Below are 13614 nucleotides of genomic sequence, written 5' to 3' on the forward strand. Positions count from 1 at the left end.
CTAGTAAGGAATTGTGAAAGAACAATCCAATTCAGTTCATATGAGAATTTATAAAATCAAAATTCCTTGTGTTTATACTAAACCAAAAGAGGTTATTTGATTGATATAGAATATCTATTAATCTATAACCCTAGCATGGACCGACTAGATCGTAGTACGGGCTAGTGGAGAAGAAAGATCAGCCTAAAGGAAAGTGATCTAAATTGCCTCGGTTTGTTATCTCATATAACATGTCTTCGAATTGACCAAACCGACATCAGATCCATTGATTAGGATCCGGCATAGCAAAATAGTTTGCTACTGCTGTTACTCCCACGAGACATTGTCGTGAGGATGAGAGGAGACGTTTTATACATCACTCTCGATCAGATACCAAAGTGTATGTTGTCCGTCAGCTCGTGTAATCGAGATCCATGACCTAATAGATGTATAATCAAACTCGTATAGCCAGTGTGTGATATGATCCACAGCAACAGAGGTCATGGGACGCCATCAAGAGATGGATAAAGGACTGCAATGTCCGAGGCATATATATATATGGCATCACCGAATGCAAAAGAGAGATCGATGATCATGTGTATGAGTCCATGAGTATATTCTGGCCGATGAGCCAGAATTCGATAAAATTGTAAAGCTCCTTGCAGCAATGATCAATGATCACATCATGATCTTGGACACTCATGGAACGAGTTGTGGACATGTATAAACAATGTCTATAATTCAAAACATGGATCGATCAATATGGTCGATGGTAGTGAGAAGAAGAAACTCATACCATTCGTACTTTATCATCATCACGGATCATAATAGCCAAAGGGAGTATTCGTGAACTTATGAAGTTGAAGTCTATGACTCAACATGGATCAATTAAATTAAGAGTATGATGATAATAGAAAGATCAATGGACAAAGGCATTGGTACACGTCCGAGTGGTACACATCCGTGTTGTAAGACACCGGATCATAGTCTCATAACCGGAGATCATTAATTCATAGTATCATGCTCGGAATATTGTCCATGAGTATGCTTAGTTTGTCCAAAGCATAAGAACAGTCGATGGTAGACGATCACGTCTAGACCATGGACACGTTTTGCAAAAGATCCATGCATACATGATCTGCAAAAGATTCGATGACAATGTGGTTCACATTTATCAGCTCATCTATTTCAATAAGACACACGATGTCAAAGGACATGAGAAAGGACCTAAGAGTTCGAAGTGGTCTAATTACGGTACATAAATAAAACTGGCTGATTCCCCACCTGCATGTTCAGGACAGTTCACGCATCTAATGCGTAGACTAAAGAACTTCCACTGAGGTTCACATCAGGGGGAGTAGTGCGTGTTGTACTCTTTTTCCTTCATCATGGTTTTGTCCCACTGAGTTTTCCTGATAAGGTTTTAATGAGGCGACATGAAGCACATTACAATCCCTGAATGGTTATGGCATCCAAGGGGGAGTGTTATAAATCAGTTGGTGGATGTCCATAACCGGCTTGGTCTATAACCGGCCCATACAGAGAGAGACGGCCCAACCCTAGAGAGAGAGAGAGAGAGAGTTGGCCACGGCAAGGAGAGAGAGAGAGAGACGGCTTGGAGAAAAAGGAAATCGTCTTTCCTTTTCCTTGTAATTGTTATCTTTCCATTATTATGTATTAGTAGTTTTCCTAATCCTAGTGAGTTTAAGTTTTGGATACTTTCTTTCTTTACTTATTTTGTAATCCCCTATATAAGAGAACATTTATTCATTAATGAAACACAGATATATTCAGAGCTAAAACTTTGGTTTTACAACGGTCAAAGCTTGATTAGCAGAAGCTGGAGTTTTACATTATTTTTTTTTAAAGCACTCTTGGTAAATTATATAATGGCTATAGAAAGAAAATGAGTCACTCCTGACACTTTCCGATCACCCTCATAAATATACTTTTGAACTCATTGATTCCAAAAGTTTGGTCTTTTGTTTTCAAAAGACCAACCGATCTTTTTATTAATAAATATTTAATGGTAGAAATTTCTGTATCACACATATTAACATATACATTACCTTTAAGGCTCGATTTGCAAAAGTTATGTTATCTTTTTCTCATCTAAATGGTGGAAACAATCATCTTATAGCTAATTTTTTTTGAACTTAGCTTAAAAAATCAACATTTAATTTTATAAATATTATGAAACTACATGCACAATTAAACGATAAATAAAATTAATTTGATTTTATTCATTATCATCTTATAGCTAATACTTTACTTTATTTACTTTATAGCTTATAGTTAGTACTTAACCGTAATCCCTAAATTAATTTTGAAATAATTATAACCAAATGAAACGTTTCGAATTACCAGACGGTTTTGGTCTGCTTTAATACATTTTCAAAGAATCCTAATGAATGTGGTCAAAGTTTGATTGGTAGAAGCTGTTGTTTTAAATTAATTTTTTGAAAGCAATCTTGGTAAATTATAATGGCCATAGAAAGGAAAATGAGCTGTGGAAAAAACACTTACCAATCATCCTATACTTTTGAACTCATTGATTTAGAGTTCTCTCAGTCTCCAAAAGTTTCATCTTTTGTTTTCAAAAGACCAACCGATCTTTTATTAAAAATATTTTATGGCAGAGATTTCTGTATAACACATATTAACATATACATTAACTTTAACGCTCGATTTGCAAAAGTTATGTTATCGTTTTCTCATCTAAATGGTGGAAACAATCATCTTATAGCCAATAATTTACTTTATTTACGAAGTTTAAAACCGCAGGAATTTTCATATCGTCCTAAGTTTAAGATGTAACTAACAAGAATCATCGTTAAAAACACTTGTTAGTATGATAAAAACGTTTTTAACATATTTTTGGAAATTTGTTCTCCTAGTACGTAGCAGTAATACCTAAGATTTATGGTTATCAGTTTCCCTCATTAGTTGATGGTAGCGAATCCAAATTCGAATGGAACACACCGAAATCAAATCCAAACCAAGATTAAATACACACGTGTAAAAGGCAAGAAACAAAGACAAGATAAAGATGAAAACGTGTTCTTTATTGACTCTCTCTTACCTTACACAAAGACTAGCCCTTTTTACATGTTTATATAAAAGACTCAGATTAAGCTCTACCCACTACATCACAGCAGGTTAAGCTCACCTGCTCTACCCACTACATCACAAGCTCACCTGCTCTACCCACTACATCACATCCGACAGAGACAGGACGGACTTCTTCATATTCTCCATTTGGGGTTTATACGAAGTATCAGTATGGCCTTTACTCCCCCTCAAACTTGGCGTAGAAGGCACGGAAACACCAAGTTTGTTACGCCATTTGAAAAACGGTTCCTGCGACAAGGATTTGGTAAAGACATCTGCAATTTGCAGCGTCGCAGGAATGTGTTTCACCTCCAAAGCCTTCATTGCTACCCTTTCTCTGACATAATGGTAGTCGACGTCGAAGTGTTTCGTCCGTTTATGAAACATTGGGTTGGCTGTAAGACAAACAGCAGACAGATTGTCACACAATAACAGAGGAGTAACTCGTTGGTGGAGTCCCATTATCTTCAGGAGATTTTGTAACCACACTATCTCTGATGTTGCGGCTGACATTGTCCGATACTCTGCCTCAGTGGAAGACTTTGAGACAGTGTCATGGCGTTTAGCTGACCATGAAATAACATTAGTTCCCAACATAGTACAGAACCCACCAGTTGATCGGCGAGTATCTTTACATCCAGCCCAGTCGGAATCACTATAACATACCAGAGTAGAGTCACAGTGACCTTTAATACTAATCCCCATATCAAATGTTCCCTTCACATACCGCAAGATGCGCTTCAGTAGACTGAAATCCGAGACACTTGGTTGATGCATCTTCTGACATATGTAATTGACTGAGAATTGGAGATCAGGTCTTGTCAGAGTAAGGTACTGCAGTTTTCCTGCAAGACTTCTGAAGTACGATGGCTCAGAAAATAGTTGATCATGACCAGGAAGATTATCGAGCTTCATAGGAAGTGGAGTAGACATAGTTGAGCAGTCTCTCATGCCAGCAGTTACCAGAAGATCCTGAGCATACTTAGACTGATTTAGAAACAAGCCATCTTCACACTGATGTACTTGAATGCCAAGAAAGTAGTGAATTGATCCCATGTCCTTCATGCGAAAAATTGAACTGAGCTTTTCAAGGAGAACCTTCAGCAGGATCTCATTGTTTCCTGTTAAAATCATATCATCGACATAAAGTAACAGATAAATAACGTCTGTACCGCGATGATAGATGAACAGAGAAGGATCAGGAAAGCTACACTGAAACCCAAACTGTAGTAGAAATTTGCTAAACTTATCAAACCAGGCCCTTGGTGCTTGTTTAAGACCGTAGATGGCTTTCTTCAATTTGCATACATGATCTGGTTTCATTAAATCCTCAAAACCTGGAGGTTGCATCATGTACACAGACTCCTTTAAGTCACCATGAAGAAATGCGTTCTGAACATCAAGTTGTTTTATCATCCATTTCTTTGTGACTGCAACATGCAACACTGTCCTTATGGTAGCTGTTCGAACAACTGGACTGAAGGTTTCCCAAAAATCAACTCCTTCTTCTTGTTCGTTTCCTCTAGCGACCAGACGAGCTCGAGGTTTTAAAACTGTACCATCAGCATTTAGTTTAGTCTTGTAAACCCATCCACAACCAACTGGATTTTGATCTTCTTCAGGTGGAACTAACTCATATGTCTCTGTTTCTGCCATGTTATTTATCTCTTCCTGCATTGCTCCATTCCACCTTGGATCTTTTAAAGCTGCTTTGACACTTCTAGGCTCAGGACAATCTGTTTTGATGGTCACCATTGCATATCTTGGATTTGGTTTGATGATACCAGCTCTAGCTCTTGTAGTCATAGGGTGAGGGTTTTGCACAACTGGGACTGGCCTCACTATCTGTTCAACTTCGTCGTTATCAGACTGAGAGATAGATGAAGTTGACGCTGCCTCAGATGTTGAATCCTCATCATCTTGATTTTGAGGTACTGGACTTGGTGTCATTTGAACCATTACTTGTCTCTGGACAGGCGAAGGTAGATCTTCTTCCAGTACTTCAGCATCACTAACTTGATCTTCTTGTATCAGATTTACACTCCTCCACGCATTTAGTAATGTTGAATCTGTAGCTTTGTGAAAGCGACTATACATATCTCCAAAAGGAAAATGATTTTCATCAAACAAGACATGTCTTGAGATAAAAACCTTTCCAGTAGGTGGATATAAGCATCGATAACCCTTATATTTTTCATTATATCCCAAGAACACACACACAAGTGACTTTGGATCCATTTTATTCTTCATGTACGGTCTGAGATAAGGGTAACATTTGCACCCAAAAACTCGCAGAGAAGTGTATACCGGAGCTGTTCCATTCAGCACTTCATAGGGACTCTTTCGATCTTTGAGAACTGATGATGGCAACAGGTTACCAAGGAACGCTGAAGTGAAGAACGCCTCCACCCATAGCTGTTGTGGCACCTTACTCTCAAACATCATTGTGATCCCAAGTTCAGTGATGTGTCGATGTTTCCTCTCTGCCAATCCATTTTGTTGAGGAGTGTGGGGACATGACACAAGCTGCTTAATACCGCAAGTCTGTAAGTGTTGCATAAACCGTTTGTTGACAAATTCTCCCCCTCCATCACACTGAAACTGAGCTATACGATGCTTGTATTGGTTCTCAACCATTGTTTGAAACCGGAGGAAGACAGAAAAGAAGTCAGACTTGAGCTTGAGTGGATAAAACCAAGTAAACCTTGAATAATTATCAATGAAAATGACATAGTATCTGAACCCCTGGGATGAAACCACAGGACTAGACCCTACAAATCACAATGAACCCTTTCTAATGGATGACTAGAGACAGAATCAGAGTCTACAAAGGGAAGCTTTGAGCTTTTTCCTAAATAACAAGCATCATAACAGAGACGTGAGCTTGTCTTATTCATAACTATTGCCAGACTTCTGGAGAGATGCTGAAGAACATCCACATTTGTATGCCCAAGCCTTCTATGCCACACACCATCACTCGCTGCTTGCTGTCTGGTTGAATAGAATGCTTGAAACTGCAGGTCCTTCAGCACATAGAGATCTTTAAGTCTTTAAGCTCACCTGCTCTACCCACTACATCACAAGCTCACCTGCTCTACCCACTACATCACAAGCTCACCTGCTCTACCCACTACATCACAAGCTCACCTGCTCTACCCACTACATCACAAGCTCACCTGCTCTACCCACTACATCACAAGCTCACCTGCTCTACCCACTACATCACAAGCTCACCTGCTCTACCCACTACATCACAAGCTCACCTGCTCTACCCACTACATCACAAGCTCACCTGCTCTACCCACTACATCACAAGCTCACCTGCTCTACCCACTACATCACAAGCTCACCTGCTCTACCCACTACATCACAAGCTCACCTGCTCTACCCACTACATCACAAGCTCACCTGCTCTACCCACTACATCACAAGCTCACCTGCTCTACCCACTACATCACAAGCTCACCTGCTCTACCCACTACATCACATCCGACAGAGACAGGACGGACTTCTTCATATTCTCCATTTGGGGTTTATACGAAGTATCAGTATGGCCTTTAACACGAAACATCAAAACGACCACTTTGTTATAGGATAAAGACAAAATACACTTTTAAAAATCTCTGAGACCTACGAAATTTGACCGCAGTCGGCAATCACCACACGCTTTGTAGGCACGCCGTTAAGATCATCATCAGTTCGACCAACCTCCTTCTCAATGTTCTCAATCACATCCAATCCCTCAACAACTTGGCCAAACACGACGCACTCCCCGTCCAATTCCACTATCTTTCTCAAGCAGATCATGAACTGAGATCCGTTGGTGTTTGGTCTACAGTTCCACATGGTGAGTATACCTGGACCGGTGTGCATCTTTATGAAGTTCTCATCGTCAAAAAACCTACTTCCGTAGATACATTCGCCTCCTGGTCAGGGGCGAATCCAAAGATTTTTTTAGTGGATGCACAAATGCAATAGGTGTAAACTTAGATGTGATTACAGGTGTAGACATCAAATTTGTTAAGAAATGTAATAAAATTTAAAGTTATTATGAGGCAAGTGCACCCACTCTCCTCTACCTAGGTTCCTCCCAGCCACCAATGATATCTCCTCCACACAAGGTATTGTTGGGGAACACCTCGTGGATGATTGATCCCTTGTAGTGGAGTGGTTTACCAAACTTCCCAATCCCTTTCTCGCCTGTACAGAGGGCACAGAAGTTAGCCAGTTTGACGTCCACAGTCATATCAAAGAAAACCCTAGGGTTAGCCTGTTAGCCATTTTCAAAGATGGATCAAAGAGTTTACGGTTTTCAGATTCATATCCCTTCTTAGAGCCACCAGCAGGAGGCAGAACATGGGCCTTGTTAACGTTCAATCCGCCACCAGCCAGTGGTACGAATTGGCCAAGAGGATTAACGTTAATTGTGAACCCACCACTAGCCTGTGGATGAACGTGGGATCCATTGTCGTTTAATCTGCTACCATCCGGTGGTACGAGTGGGCCAACAGGGAATTAAATTTAACTGTGAATTTACCACCAGACATTGTAACGGCGGGAACTAGTTCCAAGCAAAATTGAATTTTAAAACTCTTAAAATTTTGAAATATTATTGAATTTGTAATTTAAATTCTATTTTATTTGAACTATCTGTTGGGAACTTTTAAATAGAGTTCCGGGGAGGACTGATTTGTGATTTTGTAAAACTTTCATAATTCATCTAAAAATTATCTAAAAACTAAATGAAAATCAAATAATTCTAAATCAACTCAAATGATAATTCAATAGATCCATCGAACTAGTACAATCCCAATTTAAACGAACAGAAAATATAATCACACAATGACATCAAACCAAAAAAGAACCACATACGTCCACCTTACTAGCCAAGTCTTGCACCAAAGTGAAAACATGAAACTAATTAATTAACAGGTGAGGTTCAGGTCCTCCAAACGCAGACCATGTCTTTCACATCCTTTCTTCCTTATCTATACCACCTTCAATCACGTTCAAACGCAGAGCTGGTACTCTTCTCTCATTGCCCCACACAGTATCCCCAAACTCTGCCCCGGTCCGGTCAACCAAAACGCATTTGTCTGGTTTCGATGCAATTGTATAGCCTCTCGCTATCATCAGATCAAGACTCAACACGTTTCTGTCAAACTCGGGGACAAAAGTCACATCCTTCATCGTCTTCTTCTTGCCTCCCTTCATAATGATCTTCACATCTCCTCTTCCTTCGATCCTAAGATGTTTTCCGTCTGGTAATCCAAGCTTGCCTTTTTGCATTTTGTCCAAAATGGTGAAGTACTTCTCATACGGAGTAAGATGATTAGTGGTACCATTGGCGTAGATCATCCACATATCCTCACTGAACTTGTCCACACCTTCCTCTCCTTCCTCCTCCCTAATCAACTTCTCTAACCTACTTTGCGTCGCTTGTTCGTTACTCTTTTCGAGCAGATCCCAAACTTCTCTAGCCGAAGAAGCCGAGAGAGTCTTCTTGAAAGCAGAATCAGTGAGAGAAGATTGCAATACCTGGAGGGCTTTCATGTCTTTCACCACGAGATCTCTCCATTGAGAGAGTTCTTGGGCTTGAATCGTCACAGATAGCTCTGGAATCTTCGATGGATCCGGCGGGACTCCGTTTTCGACGACATCCCAAAGTTTTTTCTCAGTTAGAGTAGCTTTCGTTGCTGGAGCCCATGTCTCATAGTCAGGCCCGGCTCAATCATATGTTGGACCCTGTACAAATATGAGAATAACATACATAATTTATGAAAATAGGGCCCTAAAATTTTCTAAAAAAAGGCCCTAAACCCTTATCTAAAAATTGGAAAAACAAACTGGGGTCCAGTGCAAATGCACTCTGGGCACCACCCAAGAGCCGGGCCTGCTCATAGTCCAAATCAATGGAGAGTCTCGCTGCCGCCATAGCCGTAACCGTTAGGGTTTCTTTAAAACTTTTCTTTTTGTTTTCTCTCGGGGGAAGAAGAAGCGAATATATAGCCCTCACACGAACATTTTCCTAATTTTTATATAGTGACACTTTACATAATCGTAAGTCCTATATTAATTTTGAAATAATTAACCAAATCAAATTCGAAACGGTGTTGGTTTACTTTAATGCATTTGCAAGAATCCAACGAATTTTGTCAAGATTAAGATTTAAATAATACTAGCCTTTGACCCGCGCAGGTATATCTTCTATATAATTAAATGTTTTTGTTTGTTGTAAAAACATAATTGTGTTTCATAGATTATCTATTGTCTAACATTGGTGTATATTTGTAATTTTGTTTAGTGTCCATTTCTTAACTATCAGGTTGTATACTTCTTTTATTGTATATTTTTTAATTTTACTTGGTAATATTTGACATTAAAATGTTTAATAATAGAGCATTATGTTGAGAAAATGTGTGTTGTATAAAATTATAATATAAATGTGGTGAGTAAAAATTTATATTTAAATATTTAATATGTATTTTTTTAAAAAATAGTTAGACAGCATCAATATTAACTAAACATTTTTATAGACAATAATCTATATTTTTTTCGTTTAGATCTATTTTTAAGTATTACTACTTGAAAAAAGTGACGGCGACGGCGATGGCGATAGATTTCTAGGGTTTTGATGATTGATCGAGATTGGGATCCGGGATCTCAGAGGAAGATTGAGGGGTAATCCACGGGCTTTCCATAGGTTGGGAAGAAGGATCGCGGTTGTTAGGAAATGGTTATTATTAGGATCTTTCATATGGATGCAGTATCCAGAAGATCAATCATTCAGATTACAAGGTATGGGATTTGGTATAATCGAAACAGGATCTTTCGCTTCTATTTTGGAAAGTGGTAATCTGTCTTCCCGATTCCATCATTTTTTAGGGGAAAAAATATGGAGGCACTTGGATTTTAAAGGGATTTTTCTTCGTGGTTTGGGAGTTTTCAATTTAACTTATGGAGGTTGGCGCGTTAAGGATATTAGGTTTTTGCAAGAGAAACAAAAATTGTTTTCAAACATTCTTAAGATTAGCTTGAATGTACTTAAAGGTCATATCTTTTATTTTCTTCATATGAGTATCTTGTTTGAAGGAAAGGGGATGCGAGGAATGAATGTGGGATTCGATAATTCTATGCTGTCACGAAGTCAATGTGTCTTTCACAGGTTGGCAAGGTCTTGCAGGTGGGTAAGGGCTCGTGGGGTGGAGCGTAACCAAGAAGGGTGGGATGTTCGATCTCACGGTAATGGATGGTTTCTGCAAATTCAAATCCCAAATGAATGTTGGGTTACAGGGTTTGAGGTTTTATTTGGTGCATGGAGGCTTGCATTAGGGATTGCAATATTGGCACTTTGGTTCTTCCCTAGCAGGAACAAAGATATACGGTGTCTGGATAGTAGGTTGAGCAAGTATTGGGTCAAGCTAACAGTAAATAATTATGTCTTTTTGGTTTGTATGTATATTGGTCTTTGGGATTATGATATTGCTGGAGGCACATTTGGTCGGTCTTGTTACTATATGGTTTGGATTTGTGAGTGGGGCTACTTATATATGGATCGAGAATTCTTGTATTTTATGGACACGCTATGTGTATTGGTTCTACGGCAACTGGTAATTAGGAGTTTTTTGTTGTTATTTCAGATAGTAGTTTATATGGTATTTGGAAAAATAATGAATTACAAGAGGCGATTGGAGTTTGGCAATTTGTATTTGTTTAGAGATTTTCCTAATATTTTACTTGCGCACGGGATATACAAGTGGTTTCTTTGGAGGCTTCAAGGACTTTTTTTAAGGGATGGAGTGGAGACAATCCTTTTATTATGGGGTTAGAAATTTTAGGGTCTCATTATACCCAATTTAGCCAGCTCAGCAGAGCCTTCCTATATTTTTTTAAATGAGAGTACTAAGTTGGAATTGCAGAGGAATGAGAAGTAAGTGGACTATAAGTTATTTAACAGAGTTATGGCATAAACATAAACCAGACTTTTTATTTTTATCGGAAACAAAGCAAGAATTTGAGTTTGTCCAGAAATTTCAAGCTCATTTCGGATTTGATAATCTGGTCACAGTGGACCCAGTGGGACGAAGTGGTGGATTGGCGCTTTATTACAATAATGAGTTCCAGGTTAATATTCTATATTCAAGTAATCGAATGATAGATGTGGAAGCAGTGGCGTTGGGGAAAACGGTATATATGACGTTTGTGTATGGAGATCCAGTTCAAGATTTGCGAGAACGAGTGTGGGAACATTTAACTAGATATGGAATTTCCCGATCCGAGCCATGGTTTATTATTGGTGATTTAAATGAGATTACAGGAAATCATGAAAAAGAAGGTGGAGCTTTGAGAAGTGCGAATTCATTTGTTCCTTTTAACAACATGATAAGGAATTGTGGTTTACTGGAGTTTCCTGCCAAAGGAAATAAGTTGTCATGGCAAGGAAGAAGAGGGAAAGGAAAAGGCAGTAACGGTTAGATGTCGTTTAGAACGAGCATTGGCAAATGAGGAGTGGCACACGCTATTTCCCTGTTCATATACAGAATATTTAGGGTTGGTGGCATCGGATCATCGTCCAGTGGTGGCTTACATAGAAGATAAAGTTATCAGGAGAAAAAGACAGTTTAGATTTGATAAAAGATGGATAGGACAAGAAGGCCTTATGGAATCAATCACTATGGGATGGTCTGATAATAGTGGAGGAACAAGAGCGGGTTTAGTGGCAAAAATTAGCAATTGTCGTCATGAAATAGCAAAAAGGAGGAAAAATAATCCACCTTATGGGAAGGAGAAAGTATCAGATTTACAGAAGGCTCTAGAAGAGATACAAACAGATGATACTAGATCTCAGGAGGATATTTTGGAAGTGTCTAGAAAGTTACAAGAGGCATATAAGGATGAAGAGGAGTACTGGCATCAGAAAAGCAGAAATATGTGGTATTCATCTGGGGATCAAAATACAAAATTTTATCATGCATTAACTAAACAAAGAAGGGTTCGTAATAGGATAGTAGGGCTATATGATGGTGATGGAAATTGGATTACAGAGGACAACGGAGTAGAGAAAGTGGCGGTTGACTATTTCGAAGAATTATTCACTACAACTTCTCCATCAGGATTTCAGGAATTTCTCTCAGAGGTAACACCGGGCATAACTCCACAAATGAATCAACGTCTAATGAGGATAGCGACCGAGGAGGAAGTCAGAGAGGCTCTATTTATGATGCATCCAGAGAAGGCACCAGGACCGGACGGCATGACAGCTCTTTTTTTCCAACACTCATGGCATATTATTAAGGGAGATTTGGTGGAGATGGTGAATGATTTTTTGGTTTCTGGAGAATTGGATTCGAGGTTAAATATTACTAATATTTGTATGATTCCAAAAACGGAGAGACCTATAAGGATGACGGAGTTGCGACCCATTAGTTTATGTAATGTAGGGTATAAAATTATTTCGAAGGTTTTATGTCAGCGTTTGAAATCGTTGCTACCCTCTCTAGTATCAGAAACGCAATCGGCTTTTGTAGCAGGACGACTGATTTCTGACAATATTCTTATAGCACATGAAATGTTTCATGGATTACGGACTAATGAGGCATGTAAAGGAAAGTATATGGCAGTAAAAAAACGGATATGAGTAATAGGCCTATGATAGAGTAGAATGGGAATTTATTAAGGCATTACTACAGAAAATGGGGTTTCATGAACATTGGATTAAACTAATGATGGAGTGTATATCATCGGTTCAATATCGGGTCCTTTTAAATGGACAACCTAGGGGTCTCATTGTGCCACAAAGGGGTTTACGACAAGGAGATCTTTTATCTCCATATTTATTCATTTTTTGCACCGAGGCTTTAATAGTGAATATCAAGAAGGCAGAGAGGGAAAAAGTAGCAGGGCGACTGATCTCTGATAATATCCTTATAGCACAGGAAATGTTTCATGGATTACGGACTAATGAGGCATGTAAAGGAAAGTATATGGCAGTAAAAACGGATATGAGTAAGGCCTATGATAGAGTAGAATGGGAATTTATTAAGGCATTACTACAGAAAATGGGGTTTCATGAACATTGGATTAAACTAATGATGGAGTGTATATCATCGGTTCAATATCGGGTCCTTTTAAATGGACAACCTAGGGGTCTCATTGTGCCACAAAGGGGTTTACGACAAGGAGATCTTTTATCTCCATATTTATTCATTTTTTGCACCGAGGCTTTAATAGTGAATATCAAGAAGGCAGAGAGGGAAAAACAATTAACAGGAATCAAGGTGGCCAGAGCATGTCCTTCAATATCTCATCTCCTTTTTTGTGGATGATAGTCTCTTCTTCTGTAAGGCTCAAAAGGAAGAGTGTTACACAATTCTAAGGATTTTAAAGGAATACGAGAAAGTTTCAGGTCAACTAATAAACTTTGATAAGTCTTCAATTCAATTTGAGCATAAGATTGAAGAATCTGCCAAGCAGGAACTAAGAAATATTTTGGGCATACAGAATTTGGGAGGGATGGGAAATTAT

General features: G+C 38.8%; 1 long non-coding RNA gene and 1 pseudogene across 1 annotated transcript; one reads left to right on the top strand and one right to left on the bottom strand.

The window, feature by feature from the left end:
• Positions 1-6720: 6720 nt before the first annotated feature.
• The window catches only part of LOC106314768, a 22193-nt pseudogene continuing 15299 nt past the window's right edge, over positions 6721-13614 (bottom strand).
• Positions 9556-10729, top strand: LOC106314777. Its single transcript, XR_001264572.1, has 2 exons — positions 9556-9888; positions 9976-10729. It is a non-coding gene; the product is annotated as an uncharacterized LOC106314777 (long non-coding RNA).

The sequence above is a fragment of the Brassica oleracea genome, chromosome C1 (genome assembly GCF_000695525.1).
Source record: "Brassica oleracea var. oleracea cultivar TO1000 chromosome C1, BOL, whole genome shotgun sequence".
In the NCBI taxonomy this organism is placed as follows: Eukaryota; Viridiplantae; Streptophyta; class Magnoliopsida; order Brassicales; family Brassicaceae; genus Brassica; species Brassica oleracea.